Below are 22,460 nucleotides of genomic sequence, written 5' to 3' on the forward strand. Positions count from 1 at the left end.
GGTTAGGGTCAGGATTAGGGTTAAGTATGGTTTTGTTAAGGGTTAGGGTCAGGGTTAGGGTTAGGGTTAGGGTCAGGGTTAGGGTCAGGATTAGGGTTAGGGTTAGGGTTAGGGTTAGGGTTAGGGTTAGGGTCAGGGTCAGGGTTAGGGTTAAGTATGGTTTTGTTAAGGGTTAGGGTCAGGGTTAGGGTTAGGGTTAGGGTCAGGGTTAGGGTTAGGGTTAGGGTCAGGGTTAGGGTTAGGGTTAGGGTTAGGGTTAGGGTCAGGGTTAGGGTTAGGGTTAGGGTTAGTTAGGGTTTAGGGTTTGGGTTAGGGTTAAGTATGATTTGGTTAAGGGTTAGGGTCAGGGTTAGGGTTAGGGTTAGGGTCAGGGTTAGGGTTAGGGTTAGGGTCAGGGTTAGGGTTAGTAAAGTCATGGTTTGGGTAGTGTGAGGGGCCACCTAAAAATGTTGGAAAAAAACGCAAACGCGGTAAAAACGCGCTAAAAACGCATACAAACGCATAAAAACGCTGCGTTTTTTTCATGCATGCTCATAAAAATGCTTGAAAAAAACGCAGCAGTTGTATGCTTATGTATGCGTTTTTTCAATGCGTTTTTTTGCGGGAAAAACGCGCTGCAAAAAAAAGCAAGTGTGAAACTAGCCTTAGAGAAGGGCTTTGAAGTGATTGGCTGGCTTTGTGTGGCGTCACAGTGGGTATAAAAGGCCGTGACCGCCGACCTCCATCTTACTTCTGCCGATCTTAGAATAGGGAGAGGTGCTGCTGCTGCTAATTCTGAATAGGGAGAGCGTTAGGCAGGGAAGAAGAAAAAAAAAATTGTTTCTGCTGATAGCGCTTTTCACTGTACCTGTACAGTTAGTGTGCAGTGAAAAGGGAGGATTTTTGTTGTGTGCAGCAGCACTGGTGGTGATTAGGCTGCCTTTTAAGGCTACCTGCTAGCTGCATTGCTGTGTGCACACTGCTGTTCAAACTGCTTTTTTCAATTCACTCCAACTTCTATTATTTTGTTCTGGTGAGTTACTGAGCATTTATTTTTTCACACACTGTATAGCGGTGTACGCTCCTCACACACTACCGTGTACCGACTGGTATCACAGAAAAATAGAAGCTATCTGGGTGTGACTCTGGAAAAACAAGCCGAGGAGATTTTCCATTTTTCCAGACCTACACCTTATAGAGCTGTCAGCTTTTCAAACAGTTTTGTATATCTGCTGTTTGATAACAGTCAAAACTAGACAGAGACAACGTGTGTCAGTCCGTATAAAAATAGATGGTGATTGACAATTTTCCATACAGACACCGTATAGCGGTGTACACTCCACACACACTACCGTGTACCGCCTTGTATCACGGACAAATAGAAGCTACCTGTGTGTGACTCTGGAAAAGCAAGCCGAGGAGATTTTGCATTTTTCCAGACCTACAACTTAGACAACTGTCCGCTTTTCAATCAGTTTTGTACACCTGCTGTTTGATAACGGTTAAAACTAGACAGAGACAACGTGTGTTAGTCCGTATAAAAATAGACGGAGATTGACAATTTTCCATACAGACACCGTATAGCAGTGTACGCTCCTCACACACTACCGTGTACCACCTTGTATCACGGACAAATAGACGCTATCTCTGTGTGACTCTGGAAAAACAAGCCGAGGAGATTTTGCATTTTTCCAGACCTACACCTTATAGAGCTGTCCGCTTTTCAAACAGTTTCGTATATCTGCTGTTTGATTACAGTCAAAACTAAATAGAGACAGCGTGTGTCAGTCCGTATAAAAATAGACGGAGATTGACAATTTTCCATACAGACACCGTATAGAGCTGTGAGAGCGTCTGTGACTAACAAAATATATACGTAGATTTAATTTTTTTAATACACCTTACACAGGTGGACGCACCTTATACAGTACCATCTCTCTGCTGGTATTTTTGGTACATTTTCCCAAACATGAGGAAGTATGGTGGAAGAGGCCGCGTATGTGGGCAAGGGGGCGCAGCTGGTACTGATGGTGGTGGTGCATCGGCTGGTTCTGGCAAAAGCACAATAGCAGCTAAGGCAGGAGGTGTTGAGCCTGCGTCATTGTCTGGCCCAAGAAGGCCTGTAAGGTTCCCTTTTCTTGGAGTAGGAAAACCGCTTTTAAAGCCGGAGCATCAGGAACAGGTTTTGGCGTACATTGCCGAAACAGCCACCAGCTATATTGCCTCCTCTTCTGAACGTTTGAAACCTGCAAGCACGGAGTCATCAGTGCAGGTTTCTGGTCAGGAAAAACACCTTTCCTTGTGTCCTTCACCCCCACCAAAAGTTAGGGATGCGGCAGCCCACACTTCAGATTACTCTATGGAGCTCTTTTAACATACCATGCCTGGGTTATCCAGTCAAATCTTGAATTCCCCAGTCCAAGATGAATCTGACATGGAGTGCACTGATGCACAGCCTCTGCTAGATGATTCTGCTGGTACATTGACGCAGAGCTCTACATTGCCCTCGCAGTTGATTGAGCCAGAATCTGACCCTGATGAAACTCAGGTGCCCCTTCCCGCATACTATACCACCTTACACGGTGACACAGAGGAAGGTAAAGAGGATGGTGCAGATGACTTTGAAAAGGAGGTGATGGATGACCCAGTTCTTGACCCGGATTGGCATCGATTGAGGGAGGAGGGTGGCACTGGCAATAGTTAAGATAAGGAGAAGGATCCGCAGCAGGCATTGACATCGCAGCAGCGGTTATCTGGCAGGCCCGTAGCTGTCCAAAAACGTGGACCAAAAACTAAAAGAGTTGCAGGACAGCTTGGCCAGACGGTCAACTTAGCACAGTGTGCAAGGCCAGAAAATGTATACCATAGTAGGAAGAGTGCAGTGTGGCACTTCTTTGTCCAAAATCCTACTGATGAGTCAAAGTTACCTGTAAGAAGTGCGGAAGGACCTTTAGCCGAGGTAAACAACTCAGAAATTTGAATACCAGTTGCATGCTTAGACACTTAATCAACATGCACTTGCAAGCGTGGACGGACTACAAAACCTCAGGTAGCACATGTGCACCTGCTCCGACTGAAGGTAGCCAACAATGCTCCATCGCTTCCCCCACTGTAAGACCACCGCCACCATTAAGCACACCATCAGCACTAAATGTGGAGATGTCGTCGCAAGGCCAAAGCACTCAGGGAATCACAAAGGTTTTGCAACACAACACTGAATCGAGGCCATCACCACCAATACCATCACCAACCCCCTCTCACTCCATCCGGTCCACTGCTACTTCCCCCATATGCAGCTCTCCAGTCCAACTCACCCAACCAGACACTCTGAGTAGGACAAGAAAGTACTCATCCTCTCATCAGCGTACACTGTGTTTGAACGCCTACATTGCCAAACTAATCTCATTAGAGATTATGCCCTACCATTTGGTTGAAAGCAAAGCTTTTCGAGAGCTTATGGCCAAGCTGTCCCACGCTATGACCTACCCAGTCGGCACCTCTTTTCTCGAAAAGCCATCCCTGCCCTTCACCGGCATGTGAAAGACCGCATTGTCCATGCACTAAAACAGTCAGTGAATGGAAAGGTGCACCTCACAACAGATGTATGGACCAGTAGGCATGGCCAGGGCCGTTACGTGTCCATCACTGCGCACTGGGTTAATGTGGTGGATGCAGGCTTCCCAGAGGACAGTGGCGGTGGAACAGTGCTGCCTAACCCACGGTATAGGAAACAGTTGGCTGTAGGCTTTCGACCCTCCTCCACCTCCTCCATCAGCGAAAGCTCGTCCACAGACCGCAGTCGCACGAGCACTCCATCCGCAGCTAACAGTGTTGCACACGAGGTGTCCCACTATTGAACAGCTAGTGGTGAGCGTCAGCAGGCTGTGTTAAAGATGATGTCTTTGGGTGACAAAAGACACACCGCGGAGGTACTGGCTGACTACTTGCAGTGAAAAATTGAGTCATGGCTGGGCAGTCTACATCTTGAGGCAGGCAAGGTAGTCAGTGATAATGGCCGTTATTTTGTGGCAGCTATAGCCCGTGCAAAACTCACACACATACCTTGCCTAGCTCACACTTTGAACTTGGTGGTGCAGTGCTTCCTTAATAATTATCCAGAGTTAACATCCCTGCAACATAAGGTGCGAAGACTGTACTTGCACATCCAGTGCTCAAACGTCTACTCCACTCATATGCAGAAGCTGCAGCGATTGCTCCACCTCCCCAAGCACCGTCTAGTTATAGTCCTTCAGTGCTTTGAAGAATGCACATGGCTGGTAAGCGCAGACAACGCCATCATAAGCATGAGCATCCCACTTATACGTCTGCTCATGCAAAGTTTGACGCACATTAAGGAACAGGCGTCTGCAGCGGAGGAGGAGGAGGGAAGCCTTGATGACAGTCAGCCATTGTCTGGTCAGGGAACTGTTCTGGATGAAGTGGAGGAAGAAGAGGAAGAAGAGGAGGAGGAGGATGAGGGGATGATTATTTTGGGCAGGAGGATACTTCTCAGGGGGCAAGAAAAAATGTTGGCATTCCAAGGTCAGCTACAGTGTTTGTGCGTGACTGTAGGGATGTGTGTTATGATGAGTCACCGAAGGAGGAAAAAACAAAATACTAGCTAAGTCCAGAAAACCAGAGAGGTTGGCAGCTATCGGATTGCAGTCCCCTGAACCTATCAGCAACAACTAGCAGTAGCCGTGGGGGGTTCCTACGGTGCCCTAGACCCCTCGATCACAGCCGGAGAACTACATCGCCTAAAGACAGAAAGGGGAAAAACTAAACTGCCCCAGAGCAGACCCCAAAGCAATAGGCAGCCCCCAACATATAATGACGGTGAAGCAAGATGAAAACACTAACACAGATTGAAAGATAGGTTGAGCAAATGATGGGGCCCAAGCTAACTAAAATAGGATAGGATAGGAAAGCTGCTGTCTGCCATCCGCAAAAACCCTATCCAAAATGTGCCAACCGACTGATAGGAAAAACAGGCCCTGAAGTCGCTAGGCTTCAAAAGACTAAATCAGCACTCAGGTATATTCTGAAGACAGAGCAAAAGATCAACAGATCAGAGACAAAAATGGAATTCAGCTCACCCCCGGCCGGGGATGGCAGAACTCCCAAAAAGCAAGGCAAAACAAAAACAAAACTGAAGTGTACAAAGCAGAGCAGAAAAACTTAGCTTTGAGAAGCAAGAATCAGATTGGTCTCCAAGAATCCAGCAGGATCACCAGCAAGGCAGAAGGGCGTCGGCTGCCTTATATCCAGTCCTCAATTCCAGCCACCCAGTCATCATCTAGCTGCCCAGGTGTTTGGTAATCAGCCTCACTACCTTCCTTCACCAGAGGAGGGAGTTCATCAGACCTCAACGGTGAAGGGAAAAATGAACTCACACCAGATGTGGATTTGCCAGAAAGTGCTCCTCCACCCAGGAGTGGCAGTGCAGCATTGACACCAGGAACATTGGCCCACATGTGCGATTATGCCTTGCGGATCCTAAAAAGGGACCCCCGCATTGCCAAAATGATGAGGGATGATGACTACTGGCTGGCCAGCATCCTCAATCTATGCTACAAAGGCAAATTACACAACATCATGCCGCAGGAGAACCTAGAGATAATATTGGCTAACAAACAAGCTACTCTGGTAAACCGTTTGTTTGAGGCTTTCCCAGCACACAGCAGCGGTGCTGTTCTCCCATGAGCCGTAGTGGGCACAATGGAAGAGGTGTTCGTGGTGCACACAGCCGAAGTGGCGTTGAAGACAGGGGTTTAATGTCCATGTTGTGGAATGACTTCTCAAGTACCGCTCACACGACTGCTAATACTGCATCGATTAAAAGTGACAGGAGACAGCAGTTATCAACTATGGTTACAAACTACTTTTCCTCCCATATCGATGTTCTTCCTCACAGGTCATTCCCCTTTGACTATTGGGCCTCTAAACTGGACACCTGGCCTGAATTGGCACAATATGCCTTACAGGAGCTCGCTTGCCCTGCTGCTAGTGTGTTATCTGAAAGAGTCTTCAGTGCTGCTTGATCAATCCTGACAGAAAAAAGAACCCGTCTATCAACCCAAAATGTTGATGATCTAACCTTCATTAAAATGAACCATGCATGGGTTTCAAAGGATATTATCCCACCTTCCCCTGATGACACATAGGTTGCCAGAAAACTGCCTCACTTTAGTCTTCCTCTTCCTCGTACTTGCCCAATTCCGCCCTTTGCAGCAGCTGAATGTCCAGCCAACACATCAACATATGCCATTTTTTAAACCTCCCTAAGTGGGCTGCCCACCCACCCCCCAATGGCTGGGGTCAACACCTGGCGCACCCGGGCAAGTGCCGTTGCTCTGAACAGGTGGATGGGCCCACTGATGGCCGACGGTACTGGCACAGGGCCCCACATAGTACAATACAGTGTCTCTGACGGTGGAGGGGCCATGCCTGGGTTAATTAAAAATGGGGCCCATCATATACTGGAGCATTCCAAATGGGGGACATCAGACACTGGAGCAGTATTTACGGGGCCCATTATACACTGGAGCATTAGAAATAGGGCCCATAATATATGGAGCATTATTAGGGCCCATCATACACTGGAGCATCATCCATGAGGCCCATCATATACCGGAGCATTGTAAATGGGGCAGATCAGACACTGGAGCAGCATCTATGGGGCACATGATACACTGGAGCATTAGAAATGGGGCCCATTATATATGGAGCATTATTAGGGCCCATCATACACTGGAGCATCATCCATGAGGCCCATCATATACTTGAGCATTCCACATGGGGCAGATCAGACACTGGAGCAGCATCCATGAGGCCCATCATATACTGGAGCATTATAAATGGGGCAGATCAGACACTGGAGCAGCATCTATGGGGCACATTATACACTGGAGCATTAGAAATGGGGCCCATTATATATGGAGCATTATTTGGTCCCATAACACACTGGAGCATTGTCCATGGGGACCATCATATACTGTATCATTATGTGGAGCTCATCATATACTATATGGAACATTATATGTGACCAATTATTCTGTATGGAGAAATATATGTGGCTCATTATTCTGTATGGCGCACAATGTGGTGGCCATAATGCTGTATGGAGTCATATACTGTCCTTTTTTTGAGCTATTGTACAATTTAAAATAGATCATTCATGTCATGTAAGCAGTGAAGTATTTGTCATTGTACTATACCTATTTTTCTGTGCCGTATCGGAGCATCATGAGTTGTGGTATGTGTTAAAGGGGCGCTCTAACACTCTTTGGCCCAGGGCAAACGAAAACCTGCAGCCAGCCCTACCACCCCACAACTTTAGCCAAATAAGCCCCAGTTTTCAATGCGTAACTATTATTATGAAGTAAATTAAGGTTGACAAGCTTCAGTTATAAGAATTGATGTTTTTGGCATTGTAATGGGCACTGTAGGTATGTTTTCTGTCCTCCACTCCCTGCCGACTTTGCTTCCCTATTGACTTGCATTGGGTTTCGTGTTTCAGTCGGACCCCGACTTTTCCCTATAGTCGGCGGATTTCGTTTGACCTGACTTTTGCGAAAGTCGGGTTTCATGAAACCCGACTCGACCGTAAAAAAGGCAAAGTCGCTCATCTCTAATAACAAATTTTTTAAGTAAAAAGTTACCTGCATGAAGTTAATAATAATAAATTTTATTTCTATAGTGCCGACATATTCTGCAGCACTTTACATTTCAGAGGGGATTTGTACAGACAATAGACATTACAGCATAACAATAATCACATAGATTAAAACAAATACCAAGAGGAATGAGGGCCCTGCTCGCAAGCTTACAGTCTATGAGGAAAGAGGTAGACACGAAATGTGGGTGGTAACAGTTGCCCTGATTGTATGAACCAGCCACAATGTTAAGTGTGTAACAGTACAGAAACAGAGGGCTAATGGATGCATAAAGCATGTGGGAACATGATGCGGGGAACCTGGTTATGGTAAAACTTTTGGCTGTGCCACACAGGGATAGATTAGGTTAATGTGTTGAGGCGATAGGCCAATCTGAATGAATGCGCTTTCAGGGCACGCATAAAATTGTGGGGATTGGAGACTAATCGTATTGACCTGGGAAGTGAATTCCAAAGAATTGGCGCAGCACGTGTAAAGTCTTGGTGACGGGAGTGGGAGGTTCTGATTATTGAGGATGCAAACCTCAGGTCATCAGCAGAACGGAGGGCGCGGGTAGGGTGGTATATAGAGTTGAGCGATACCGTCCGATACTTCAAAGTATCGGATCGGAATGGATCGGCCGATCTTAAAAAAAAGTATCGGTATCGCCGATTCCGATAGTCCCATTCAAGTCTATGGGACTTCCGGTATCGGAATAAGAAAAACCCTTTCCTGCCCTTGTACAGCCTCTCTGGGGTCTGTACGGGCCTTTCGGGGGGGCTGTGCCGGCCTGCCAGGGGGTCTGTGCAGGCTCCGGTGGTCTGTGCCGGCCTGACGGGGGGCTGTGCAGGCTCCGGTGGGCTGTGCCGGCCTGCCGGGGGGCTGTGCCGGCCTGCCGGAGGGCTGTGCAGGCTCCGGGGGGCTGTGCCGGCCTGCCGGGGGGCTGTGCAGGCTTCGGGGGGCTGTGCAGGCATCGTCCGATGGGACTACAAGTCCCATCGGGCGATGCCTGCTACCATGACAGTGATTGACACATTAGCCAATGATGGGACAGTAGTAGTCCCATCATCCGGCTAATGTGTTGAATGTAAAAAAAAAAAAAAAAAAATTACATGCTACATACATACTACATACATACTACATATATACTACATGCAACATGCATACTACATACATGCTACATTCATACTACATATATACTACATGCAACATACATACAACATATATACTACATGCATGCAACATACATACTACATATATACTACATGTAACATACATACTACATATATACTACATGCATACTACATACATGCTACATACTACATGCATGCTACATACATACTACATGCATGCTACATACATACTACATGCATGCTACATACATACTACATGCTACATACATACTACATATATACTACATGCATGATACATACATACTACATGCTACATACATACTACATATATACTACATGCATGCTACATACATACTACATACATACTACATACATACTACATGCATGCTACATACATACTACATGCTACATACATACCACATATATACTACATACATACTACATACATGCTACATACATACTACATGCATGCTACATACAATACATTCATACAATACATACATAGACATACAGTACATATAACATAGAGTAACATACTTACCAATACTTGTCACATTGTTCCCCGAAGCCAGTGTCTTTTACGGAATAAATATTAACATAACAAACCACAAAAATACTCACCCATGATCCGAAGCAGTCCACGAGTGTGTCCCACGACGATCTTGGGTAGAGAACTGCAGCATCAGCTGATGCTGCCGTTCTCTACAGGCTGCAGGAATCCAATGACGGAAGGTAGGTATCCTTCCGCACTGTATTCCTCCGCCACTTAAAAAAAAAAAGTCCCTAGTCTCACTTTATGCCATTGCTGTGTGGGAATGGCTTCGGGGAACAATGTGACAAGTATTGGTAAGTATGTTACTCTATGTTATATGTACTGTATGTCTATGTATGTATTGTATGTAGCATGCATGTAGTATGTATGTAGTATATATGTGGTATGTATGTAGCATGCATGTAGTATGTATGTAGCATGCATGTAGTATGTATGTGGTATGTATGTAGCATGTAGTATGTATGTAGCATGCATGTAGTATATATGTGTTATGTATGTAGCATGTAGTATGTATGTAGTATGTATGTAGCATGTAGTATGTATGTAGCATGCATGTAGTATATATGTAGTATGTATGTAGCATGTAGTATGTATGTAGCATGCATGTAGTATATATGTAGTATGTATGTAGCATGTAGTATGTATGTAGCATGCATGTAGTATATATGTAGTATGTATGTAGCATGTAGTATGTATGTAGCATGCATGTAGTATATATGTAGTATGTATATAGCATGTAGTATGTATGTAGCATGCATGTAGTATATATGTGGTATGTATGTAGCATGTAGTATGTATGTAGCATGCATGTAGTATATATGTGTTATGTATGTAGCATGTAGTATGTATGTAGCATGCATGTAGTATATATGTAGTATGTATGTAGCATGTAGTATGTATGTAGCATGCATGTAGTATATATGTAGTATGTATGTAGCATGTAGTATGTATGTAGCATGCATGTAGTATATATGTAGTATGTATGTAGCATGTAGTATGTATGTAGCATGCATGTAGTATATATTTAGTATGTATATAGCATGTAGTATGTATGTAGCATGCATGTAGTATATATGTGGTATGTATGTAGCATGTAGTATGTATGTAGCATGCATGTTGTATATATGTAGTATGTATGTAGCATGTAGTATGTATGTAGCATGCATGTAGTATATATGTGTTATGTATGTAGCATGTAGTATGTATGTAGCATGCATGTAGTATATATGTCTTATGTATGTAGCATGTAGTATGTATGTAGCATGCATGTAGTATATATGTAGTATGTATGTAGCATGTAGTATGTATGTAGCATGCATGTAGTATATATGTAGTATGTATGTAGCATGTAGTATGTATGTAGCATGCATGTAGTATATATGTAGTATGTATGTAGCATGTAGTATGTATGTAGCATGCATGTAGTATATATGTAGTATGTATGTAGCATGCATGTAGTATATATGTGTTATGTATGTAGCATGTAGTATGTATGTAGCATGCATGTAGTATATATGTAGTATGTATGTAGCATGTAGTATGTATGTAGCATGCATGTAGTATATATGTAGTATGTATGTAGCATGTAGTATGTATGTAGCATGCATGTAGTATATATGTAGTATGTATGTAGCATGTAGTATGTATGTAGCATGCATGTAGTATATATGTAGTATGTATGTAGCATGCATGTAGTATATATGTGGTATGTATGTAGCATGTAGTATGTATGTAGCATGCATGTTGTATATATGTAGTATGTATGTAGCATGTATGTAGCATGCATGTAGTATATATGTGTTATGTATGTAGCATGTAGTATGTATGTAGCATGCATGTAGTATATATGTGTTATGTATGTAGCATGTAGTATGTATGTAGCATGCATGTAGTATATATGTAGTATGTATGTAGCATATAGTATGTATGTAGCATGCATGTAGTATATATGTAGTATGTATGTAGCATGTAGTATGTATGTAGCATGCATGTAGTATATATGTAGTATGTATGTATGTAGCATGTAGTATGTATGTAGCATGCATGTAGTATGTATGTAGTATGTATGTAGTATATATATATATTTTTTTTTAACATTTAACACATTAGCCGGATGATGGGACTACTACTGTCCCATCATTGGCTAATGTGTCAATCACTGTCATGGTAGCAGGCATCGCCTGATGGGACTTGTAGTCCCATCGGACGATGCTTGCACAGACCCCCGGACATCGGCACAGCCCCCCGACAGGCCGGTACAGACCCCCACAGGGTGCACAGACCACCGGCAGGCCGGCACAGCGCCCCGGCAGGCCGGTACAGACCCCAGGCAGTCCACACAGCCCCCGGCAGGCCGGCACAGCCCCCCAGCAGGCCGGCAGAGACCCCCGGAAGGCCCGAAATGACGGCGCATCATGATGCGCACACCGCGCACCATGATGACGTCATTTCGGCTGTCAATCAACTTTGAACTTCCGATTCCGATGCCGACTTCCGATATTGAAAAAATATCGGAAGTCAGTATCGGAATTCCGATACAGCAAGTATCGGCCGATACCCGATACTTGCGGTATCGGAATGCTCAACACTAGTGGTATACTCAAACAAGGGAGGAGATGTAGGGTGGTGCTGAGCCATGGAGGGCTTTGTGGGTGAGGGTAATAAGTTTGTACTGGATTCTGGAGTGGATGGGTAACCAGTATAATGACTGGCACAAGGTAGAGGCATCGGTGTAACGATTGGTGAGGAATATGATACTGGTTGCAGCATTCAAGACAGATTGGAGAGGGGAGAGTCTGGTAAGAGGGAGACCGATTAGAAGAGAGTTACAATATTCGAGACGAGAATGAAGTTTGATAAATGGACATTAAAACCGTTATTGTGGATGCCTAATATCCTAACTGTATATGAAATTACTTCCCTGCTGCTGTAGCTGATCTCCCTGCTTAGGTGGTAACTGGTTTGAGGCAACCCCTTTTATATATTGTGTTTGTCAAATTTTATATTTTTGAAATAAAGTGTTTTCTGATTTTATTCAAGTATGAGTAACACTCTTGATCTGTATGTCACTTAATTGTGACTTGATCTATATGATATATCAGTATACTGAGTTTTGCCCGCTCCTTGTTTAAGGAAAATGGACTTGGGTATTGCAGTTACTATTTAATGTTACATGTCATTAAGTTTGTTAAACGTATGTTGGTATTTTGACAACTACTTTGTATTGAGTTATACAGTAGAAATTATTTTGTATTATGTTAATTGGCTCTAACATCGCATGGTGATTTCAAGGGAACCTGTCAGCAGGATTGTCCTCAGTAACCTACACACAGTGTCAGGTCGGGGCCATTATACTGATTAAAATAATACCTTGGTTGATGAAATCCATCTTGTAATCTGTATTTTCAGTTTTGAGTTAATGATATGCTCGTGCTTCGAGGCGGCTGATGAGGGGGTCTTTATGTGGTGCCATGATTAGGTATTCATAAAGAAGACTGCTGACAGGTCACTGATCCCTCACTGACCCTACCCCCTATTTTAAATAATGAATATTATATATACATACTAAAAAAAAAACTTCTGCAGGCAGGAGCTAGCCGTGGCACCTGCTCTGCAGAATAATCACATGAGTACTGTGCATATAATTCATATGGTTGATGTTATCCTGATATTTATGAAAATGGCACCCACTGTGCCTGCGCAGTAGCAGCTATTGGTGTATACATTGGTGATCCGACAGCTGCTACTGCACAAGCTCGGTGGTGCCATCTTGGAGGAGGACATTTTTTTCTTCTTTAGCAAGATGGCAGCGCTGGCGCATGTGCAGTAGCAGCTCTTGAATCACATCTGTATACAATATTAGCTGCTACTGCGCGGGCGCCATTTTCAAATGGATTTGTTTTTTTTTTAAATATCAGGATGACCTCAACCATAATAATGATATATACATTACACATGCTGCAGTGCAGGTGCCATGACTGGCGCCTGCCTGCAGAAGGGGTTTGTTTTTTTAGTATGTATAAATAATATTCATTATGTAAACTAGGGGGAAGGTCAGTGAGGGATCAGTAACCTGTCAACAGTCTGCATTAAGAATACCTAATGAGAACACCACATAAAGACCCCCTCCCACAGGCCACCCCAAAGCACGAGCATATCATTAACTCAAAACTGAAAATAAAGATTAAACAACAACCACAAGATGGATTTCATCATCCAAGGTATCATTTTATTCAGTATAATGGCGCAGACCTGACACTGTCCGTAGGTTACTGTGCACAATCCTGCTGACAGGTTCCCTTTAAGCATAGATTGAGGAGTAATATGCCCTCACCTCTGCTAAACAGGCCTACTTCACAACCCTCGTATCTTCCCTATCTTACAACCCAAAACAGTTATTCAATACTTTTAACTCCCTCCTCCACCCACCACTGCCTCCTCCAACCTCCCTCATCTCTGCCGAGGACTTTGCCACACACTTCAAAAACAAGATTGACCAAACAAGGCAAGTCTTCATCACTCAACCACCACAACCCCTTTGTATACCAGAAGAATGCCCAAACCCCATAACCTCACTCTCCAACATCAGTGAAGGGGAGCTTAATCATCTCTTCTCCAAATCGCACCTCACAACCTGTGCACTCGACCCCATCCCATCCCACCTCCTCTCCAACCTCACCACCACACTTATACCATCCCTAACCCACCTATTCAACCTATCTCTAACATCCGGTACCTTCCCTTCTGCTTTCAAACATGCCACAATCACGCCTATCCTTAAAAAAACATCCCTCGACCCATCCGCTATGTCCAGCTATAGCCCAATATCATTGCTTCCATTCGCTTCCAAACTCCTGGAACAGCACGTCCACGCTGAACTTTCCTCCCACCTATCATCTCACTTGCTCTTTGACAATCTACAATCTGGTTTCCGCCCCCATCACTCCACAGACAGCCCTGACCAAAATTACTAATGACCTACTTACAGCCAAAGCAAAAGGACAATACTCTATACTCCTGCTTCTAGACCTGTCCTCTGCATTTGACACAGTTGACCGCTGCCTCCTACTACAGATCCTCTCCTTCTTCGGCATCAAAGGCCTTGCCCTATCCTGGATCTCCTCATACCTTTCCAACCGCACATTCGGCGTCTCTCACTACCACACCACCTCCTCATCCCATCCTCTTTCTGTTGGAGTCCCCCAAGGCTCTGTTTTAGGACCCCTACTCTTCTCAATCTATACACTTGGTCTGGGGCAACTCATAAAGTCCCACAGATTCCACTACCACCTTTATGCTGATGACACTCAGATCTACCTCTCTGGCCCAGACGTCACCTCTCTGCTGTCCAGAATCCCAGTGTGTCTATCAGCCATATCCTCCTTCTCCTCTCGCTTCCTCAAACTCAATGTAGACAAATCTGAACTCATCATCTTTCCTCCATCTCACAGATCTTCCTTACCCGACCTAGCTATAACAATGACATCACGCTTTCCCCAGTACCGGAAGTCCGTTGCCTCAGAGTAACCTTTGACTCTGCCCTGTCCTTCAAACCGCACATCCAAGCTCTTTCTACCTCCTGTCACCTCCAGATCAAAAATATTTCCAGAATCCGTCCTTTCCTCAACCCTCAATCTACTAAAATGCTTGTGCACGCCCTCATCATCTCCCGCCTCGACCACTGCAACATCCTTTTCTGTGGTCTCCCTGCTAACACACTCGCACCTCTCCAGTCCATCCTTAAATCTGCCGCCCGACTAATTCATCTCTCTCCTCGCTACTCCTCTGCTTCTCCCCTCTGCAGATCTCTTCACTGGCTCCCATTCCCTCATCGTATCCAGTTCAAATTACTAATACTGACCTACAAGGCCATCTATAACCTGTCTCCCCCATATGTCTCTGATCTAATCTCCCGATACCTTCCCTCACGTAATCTCCGGTCCTCCCAAGACCTCCTTCTCTCCTCCACACTTATTCGCTCCTCACCCAACCGCCTCCAAGACTTCTCACGAATAGCCCCTATTCTCTGGAATTCTTTGCCCCAACAAGTCCGACTATCAACCACATTTGGATCCTTCAGACGGAACCTGAAAACCCACCTCTTCAAGAAAGCCTACAGCCTGCAATGACCCCGCTACCTTCTTCTCTCTCACCACTACCAGTGATATCACCTCAACCAACACTGGAACTGCTGCAACCCACCAACCTACTGTCATGGAATGCCTAGGTTACTTTAGGCAAAAACCCCGGGACCCCTGTGATGTCCCTCAGACTAGGGGAACCCTGTCTGTCCCTCTACCCAGGGTTTACACTGAAGGTGTGCCTGCCTGAGCCTCCATCCTGTCCCTGTCTCCTGTCCAGCCCTAAGCTGAACCCACCTCCCTCCACCCAGTGAGGGGACCAGACACCAGACCCCACAAATACGTATGGACAGGGGTAAAAGAAAACACCACACAGTAAATACACAAGGGAATACAATAATGTGCAAGGGCAACCAAATATATATATAACAGATTGGAGAAAGAACCACTGAGGGATATACTGCACCAGATATCAGACGCTCCAACACCACCACTGCTGACCGGTATTGCTAGCACTAGGCTAAAGCTATAGTCGGCGACGCCCATAGTCAGGACGAACTATTTAAAGACCTAGGGCGTGGCCCAGCCCTCAGCCAGCATGACAACCTGGTTAACCCTATCCCGACTGGAACAGAATACCCAACAGGGTATTACCGCTGTCTGCCGGACACCCTGGTGTGAACAGTGTCCGACATGACAGTACCCCGCCTTCTACGAGGGACCTCCGGAACCTCACCATGTCGAGGACCTGGCTTGTCCGGATGGCGACGATGGAACATAGTAACCAGTCGATCAGCATGAATGTCAGAGGCCGGCACCCATGTCCTCTCCTCAGGACCATAGCCACGCCAGTGGACCAGGTACTGTAGAGTGCGACGCACAACCCTAGAGTCCACCACTTTGGACACCTCAAATTCCAACGCGCCATCCACCAAGACGGGAGTTGGTGGCCCGGGGGAACCATCCACCAAACCCACGACCTTCTTTAGCAATGCTTTGTGAAATACATTATGAATCTTATACACAGCCGGCAACTCCAAACGAAATGCCATGGGGTTGATCACTGCGGAGATTCTAAATGGGCCAATGAACCTGGGACCCAACTTAAGTGACGGTATCTTGAGCTTAATGTTCCTAGTAGATAACCACACCCAATCACCCACACACAGGTCCGGACCTGGCACACGTCTGCAGTCAGCCACCCATTTGTACCTGGAACCCACCTTCAACAAGCGCTGCTTGACTCTCCTCCAAACAGACGACAATTGAGCTCCCAACTGGTCCTCCTCAGGGACGCCAACTGAGCACCCCTGACGCAAGGTGCAAAATTGAGGATGTTGACCATACACACAAAAAAAAGGAGATTCCCCAGACGATTCCTGGCAATGGTTGTTTATTACGAATTCTGCCAGGGGAAGAAACGCTGACCACTCTTCCTGATTGTCGGAAATAAAGCAGCGCAAGTATTGCTCCAGGTTTTGGTTCATCCACTCAGTCTGTCCATTCAACTGAGGGTGGAAAGCCGATGAATGAGATAATTTGATTCCAAGGCGAGAACAAAAAGCTCTCCAAAACTTTGCCACAAACTGCGTACCTCGATCAGACACAATGTCAGACGGGACACCATGAAGTCTGACCACCTCGCGAATAAATATCTGATCAAGAGTCTTAGCATTGGGCAAAGACGGTAAAGCAACGAAATGTGACATTTTGGAGAACCTATCAACAATTACCAAAATGACCGAGTTCCCTGCCGAGGCGGGCAAGTCAGTAATAAAATCCATGGAAATCTCAGTCCATGGCTTACTGGGCACCCCGAGAGGCTGCAAGCTACCAGCGGGACGGGAACGAGGAGTCTTGGCCCGTGCGCACGTGTTACAGGCAGCCACATATGAGGCCACATCCTGCCGCATTTTAGGCCACCAAAAATGACGCGATACCAGTTCCAGAGTGCTCTTAACCCCTGGATGACCTGCCAGTACCGTGTCGTGATGTTCGCCCAACACTCTAGAGCGTAGATGTAGCGGCACAAAAGATTTATTAGCAGGCAACCCCGGCGGTACCACCTCCTGAGCCTCCGCAATCTCTGCCTCAATCTCTGTCGTGATGGCAGATACCACCACACCCTTTTGGAGAATAGGCACCGGCTCTTCACATAACTCTCCACCAGGAAAACACCTGGATAAAGCGTCTGCCTTAACATTCTTCGACCCAGGGCGATAGGTAACAATGAAGTTGAACCGGGTGAAGAATAATGCCCAGCGAGCCTGTCTGGAGGACAGGCGCTTAGCAGATTCTAAATAAAGCAAATTCTTATGGTCGGTTATCACAGTAATCTGATGAACAGCCCCCTCCAAGAAGTGTCGCCACTCCTCAAATGCCAATTTGATGGCCAATAGTTCCCTGTTGCCAATATCATAATTACGCTCCGCAGGCGACAGCTTCTTGGAGAAGAAGGCACACGGATGCAACTTGGCCCAAGAAGGGCCCTGAGACAGTACAGCCCCCACTCCAACCTCCGACGCATCCACCTCCACGACAAACGGTAAGGAGACATCGGGCTGCACCAGAATGGGCGCTGAGGCAAAACTATTCTTGAGGAATTCAAACGCCTGTACCGCAGGCTCAGACCAGTCAGAAAAGTCGGTACCCTTCTTAGTCATGTCAGTCAGTGGTTTGGCAATCATAGAGAAGTTCTTAATAAATTTCCTATAGTAATTGGAGAAGCCAAGAAATCGCTGAAGCGCCTTAAGATTATCAGGCCGATCCCAATGTAGTACCGCCTGCACCTTTGCGGTGTCCATCTTAAAACCTGAGGCGGAGATTATATAACCCAAGAACGGTAGCTCCTGTACGAAAAACACACATTTTTCAAGCTTGACATAGAGCCTGTTCTCTCTGAGCAACTGCAGAACCTGTCTAACATGCTCTATATGTGTATCATGGTCACGAGAGAAAATGAGGATGTCGTCAAGATAAATTATAACGAACCTCCCCAACAACTGAGAGAAGACATCATTAATGAAGTGTTGAAAGACCGCCGGTGCCATAGTCAACCCAAACGGCATTACCAAACTCTCAAAGTGACCCTCAGGGGTATTGAACGCTGTCTTCCACTCATCCCCCTGACGGACTCTTATAAGATTGTACGCCCCCCTGAGGTCCAGTTTGGAGAACCACCTGGCACCAACCACTTGGTGGAATAAATCGGGTATAAGTGGCATAGGGTAAGGATCACGGACCGTAATCTGGTTGAGTTCTCTGAAATCCAGACACGGGCGTAAACCGCCATCCTTCTTTTTAACAAAGAAGAAGCCAGCAGCCAGAGGAGAAGAGGAAGGTCTAATATGACCCTTGCTCAGGCTATCCGCAATGTATTCCTTGAGAGCTAGCCTCTCGGGACCTGAGATATTAAACATTCTAGCTTTAGGTAACTTGGCCCCTGGTTTCAACCTAATAGCACAGTCATAGGGGCGATGCGGTGGTAGTTCCGAACAACCCTTCTCAGAAAATACATCCGCATAATCCAGCAACGGCTCCGGGATACTGGGGGTCAAAGCGGAAATACATGTAGCCAGGCACCTCTCCTGACACTCCCTGCTCCACTGAATTATATCCTGGGTCTTCCAATCAATAACAGGATTATGCATTGACAACCATGGAAAGCCCAGAACCATCTGAGCCGGTAAGTTACTAAGCACCTTACAAGTTACCCGCTCTGAGTGTAATACTCCGATGTGGAGTTGTATATCCAACACACACTCTGTGATCTCCCCTTGAGACAACGGGGAAGCATTGATGGTAACCACCCGGATGGGGTTCGGCAATTTCACCACCGGAAATCCCGCTGTATGCGCGAACCTCTCATCAATGAGATTGGCAGCTGAGCCACTATCAATAAATACTGTAATAGAGAGCATTTGCCCCCCAAGTACCACCCTAGCAGGGAGCATACACTGGGAAACCATGACGGAGGATACACAAAGGCTCAGACTAGACTCCTCCAAACCCTCTGAGCCTATCAGTTTAACGCCGGCGCGCCCTTCTTAGGTACCAGGGGGCAAGCGTTAATAAAATGTCCTCCTTTGCCACAAAAAAAACAGAGCCCCTGCCTTCTGTGCCAAGGACGTTTAGGCTTGTTACTCGGTGACTGTGCTATACCAGCGATCTGCATGGGTTCCACGGATTCACCCGCGGCAACCTCACCGACCACTCCCCCACCTCCCGGAGGCAACGAAACCAGCGCCCCCTGACGGAGACGTCGGTCTATGCGTACTACAAGTGCCATTGCAGCCTCCAGAGAGGCGGGAGTCTCGTACATTAGGAGAGTCTGTTTAACCCTTCCAGAAACCCCATGCAAAAATTGACTTCTAAGCGCAGGGTCATTCCACTGTGTGTCCACCGCCCAGCGCCGGAATTCCGTGCAGTAATCCTCAGCTGGTCGATCACCCTGTAGCAGTGAGCGTATCTTAGACTCTGCTAAGTTTAATCTATCTGGATCGTCATAGATCAAACCCAGAGCAGAGAAAAAAAAATCTACAGATTCAAATGCCGGTGAGTCTGAAGGGAGTGAAAAGGCCCAGGCCTGTGGGTCACCACTCAGCAAAGAAATCACCAAGCCCACGCGTTGAGCCTCATTACCTGAGGAATGTGGACGCATACGGAAATACAATTTGCATGATTCACGAAACACCGTGAACTTACCACGATCACCAGCAAATCGTTCAGGAAGGGGAAACTTGGGCTCAGCTGCCCTGGCTGCAGCCTCAGCAGGTACTGCAGGAGCTGACAGGCCTTGTTGCTGGACCGCCCCCATGAGTTCAGTGACCTGTATGGATAGAGCCTCCAGCTGCTTGGTTAGGGAAAGTATAGGATCCATAGTAAGTAACCCCTATATTCCTTTTTTTTTTTTTTTTCACTTTATTATTTGGGCCGACTATAATGTCATGGAATGCCTAGGTTACTTTAGGCAAAAACCCCGGGACCCCTGTGATGTCCCTCAGACTAGGGGAACCCTGTCTGTCCCTCTACCCAGGGTTTACACTGAAGGTGTGCCTGCCTGAGCCTCCACCCTTTCCCTGTCTCCTGTCCAGCCCTAAGCTGAACCCACCTCCCTCCACCCAGTGAGGGGACCAGACACCAGACCCCACAAATACGTATGGACAGGGGTAAAAGAAAACACCACACAGTAAATACACAAGGGAATACAATAATGTGCAAGGGCAACCAAATATATATATAACAGATTGGAGAAAGAACCACTGAGGGACATACTGCACCAGATATCAGACGCTCCAACACCACCACTGCTGACCGGTATTGCTAGCACTAGGCTAAAGCTATAGTCGGCGACGCCCATAGTCAGGACGAACTATTTAAAGACCTAGGGCGTGGCCCAGCCCTCAGCCAGCATGACAACCTGGTTAACCCTATCCCGACTGGAACAGAATACCCAACAGGGTATTACCGCTGTCTGCCGGACACCCTGGTGTGAACAGTGTCCGACATGACACCTACTGTCTCTTTCCCCACCATCCTGAAGCATGTAAGCCTGAAAGGGTAGGGTCCTCTATCCCCTCTGTATCAGTCTGTCATTGTTAGTTTGTTTACTGTAAGTGATATCTGTAATTTGTATGTAACCCCTTCTCATGTACAGCACCATGGAATCAATGGTGCTATATAAATAAATAATAATAATAATAATAATAATAATAATAATAATATGCGTGCCTGAAGAGGAGTCGTGTCCCTGAAACCATCTACCAAGATGGCGTGTTATGCTACATGATGAATCATTCTCTGCTACCTCCACTACCCACCGATGCTACAGATTTATGGATTGGATGAGGATCTTCTATATGTTAGGAATGGCGGAACACACTAAATAAAAATAATAACAAAGTGCGTTCGCCGCTCGGGGTCCACCGTGCAGTAGGTGTTATAACCGCTGCTAAGTGGTGGCAGGAGCAATATGGCAGTTATGCGCACAGGGTTAAACATCACCCAGGTGCGCAGAGCAATCTCTGTTAAGTCACAGAGATGCCAAATAAACACAAATACACAGACTGACCCTGTTGATGTCACAGTACTCAGAATAAATACACACACGATATCAGGTCACAGGAGTAGCCCAAGACAGCGGCACTACGTCCGTCTAGACCTACCGTGTGTGCAGCGTCGCAGCTGCGGATGCTAAGGAGAGCTGCTACTGCAGCGCGGCGTGGACACTGCCGCTGAACGACAAAGCTATGATGCAAGCGCAATGTCCGGATGCTAGCAGCTGTGGATGTTGCAGCTGAGGAGCGCTGGCGCTGATTCTAACTCAGTCCCTAACCTCATACGTAATATCAGAGGGAAGGGGTTTTATAATGAGTCATTCACCAGAATCATACATCCGTCCTCATACACACAGCAGCAAGTAAGTCTATACTAGCGCATGGCGGAACAGCCATGCGCGCCTTTTATAGCAGCCGGGACCTTCCGCAAGCTTCAAGATCTCTGAAATGGACCAATGAGATCTGGAGCGGGACCTGAGCACATGACTCCCGGTCTCCAATGGGAGATCGTCCCATGAGCATGCTCAGTAGGAGGACAGAAGGACTTAGCCTCAGGAGAGATTTGCTGCAAGGCAATCTCCTCTGCAGTAGATAAACAGCAGGAGACTTCAGAATGTGAGGGTCTGGATCCCTGCGGAGTAAACGCAGAAATCTGACGCCTAACACTATAAAGGTACTGTCACACTTAGCGATGCACCAGCGATCCCGACCAGCAATATGACGCGGTCAGGATCACTGGTGCATCGCTAAGTGGTCGCTAGTGAGCTGCCACACAGGCAGATCTCACCAACGACATAGCAGCGGTCAGGGGTCGCTACTTACCTGTCAGACGAGGCGATCCTGACGTCCTCCCGCCGCGTCCACGCACCACTTATCGGCGCCACAGGAAGCCCAGCAGGAAGCTGACGACGAGAAACGGTCCAGGACGTTCTCGCGCAATCAGCGATAACCAGCGGGGGAGCCGGTCGGAGATAAGTATCACACATAGCGATATCGCTAGCAAT

General features: G+C 46.4%; 2 protein-coding genes across 3 annotated transcripts in view; one reads left to right on the forward strand and one right to left on the reverse strand.

The window, feature by feature from the left end:
- Nucleotides 1-22,460, reverse strand: part of LOC141100710 (uncharacterized) — a 503,724-nt gene that overhangs the window by 432,294 nt on the left and 48,970 nt on the right. The gene's annotated exons all lie outside the window — the stretch shown is intronic.
- LOC141100711 (uncharacterized) overlaps nt 1-22,460 on the forward strand; it is a 162,809-nt gene that overhangs the window by 35,371 nt on the left and 104,978 nt on the right. The gene's annotated exons all lie outside the window — the stretch shown is intronic.

Source organism: Dendrobates tinctorius, unplaced genomic scaffold, assembly GCF_039654945.1.
Source record: "Dendrobates tinctorius isolate UK_male_01 unplaced genomic scaffold, ASM3965494v1 ptg000107l, whole genome shotgun sequence".
NCBI classification, from domain to species: domain Eukaryota; kingdom Metazoa; phylum Chordata; class Amphibia; order Anura; family Dendrobatidae; genus Dendrobates; species Dendrobates tinctorius.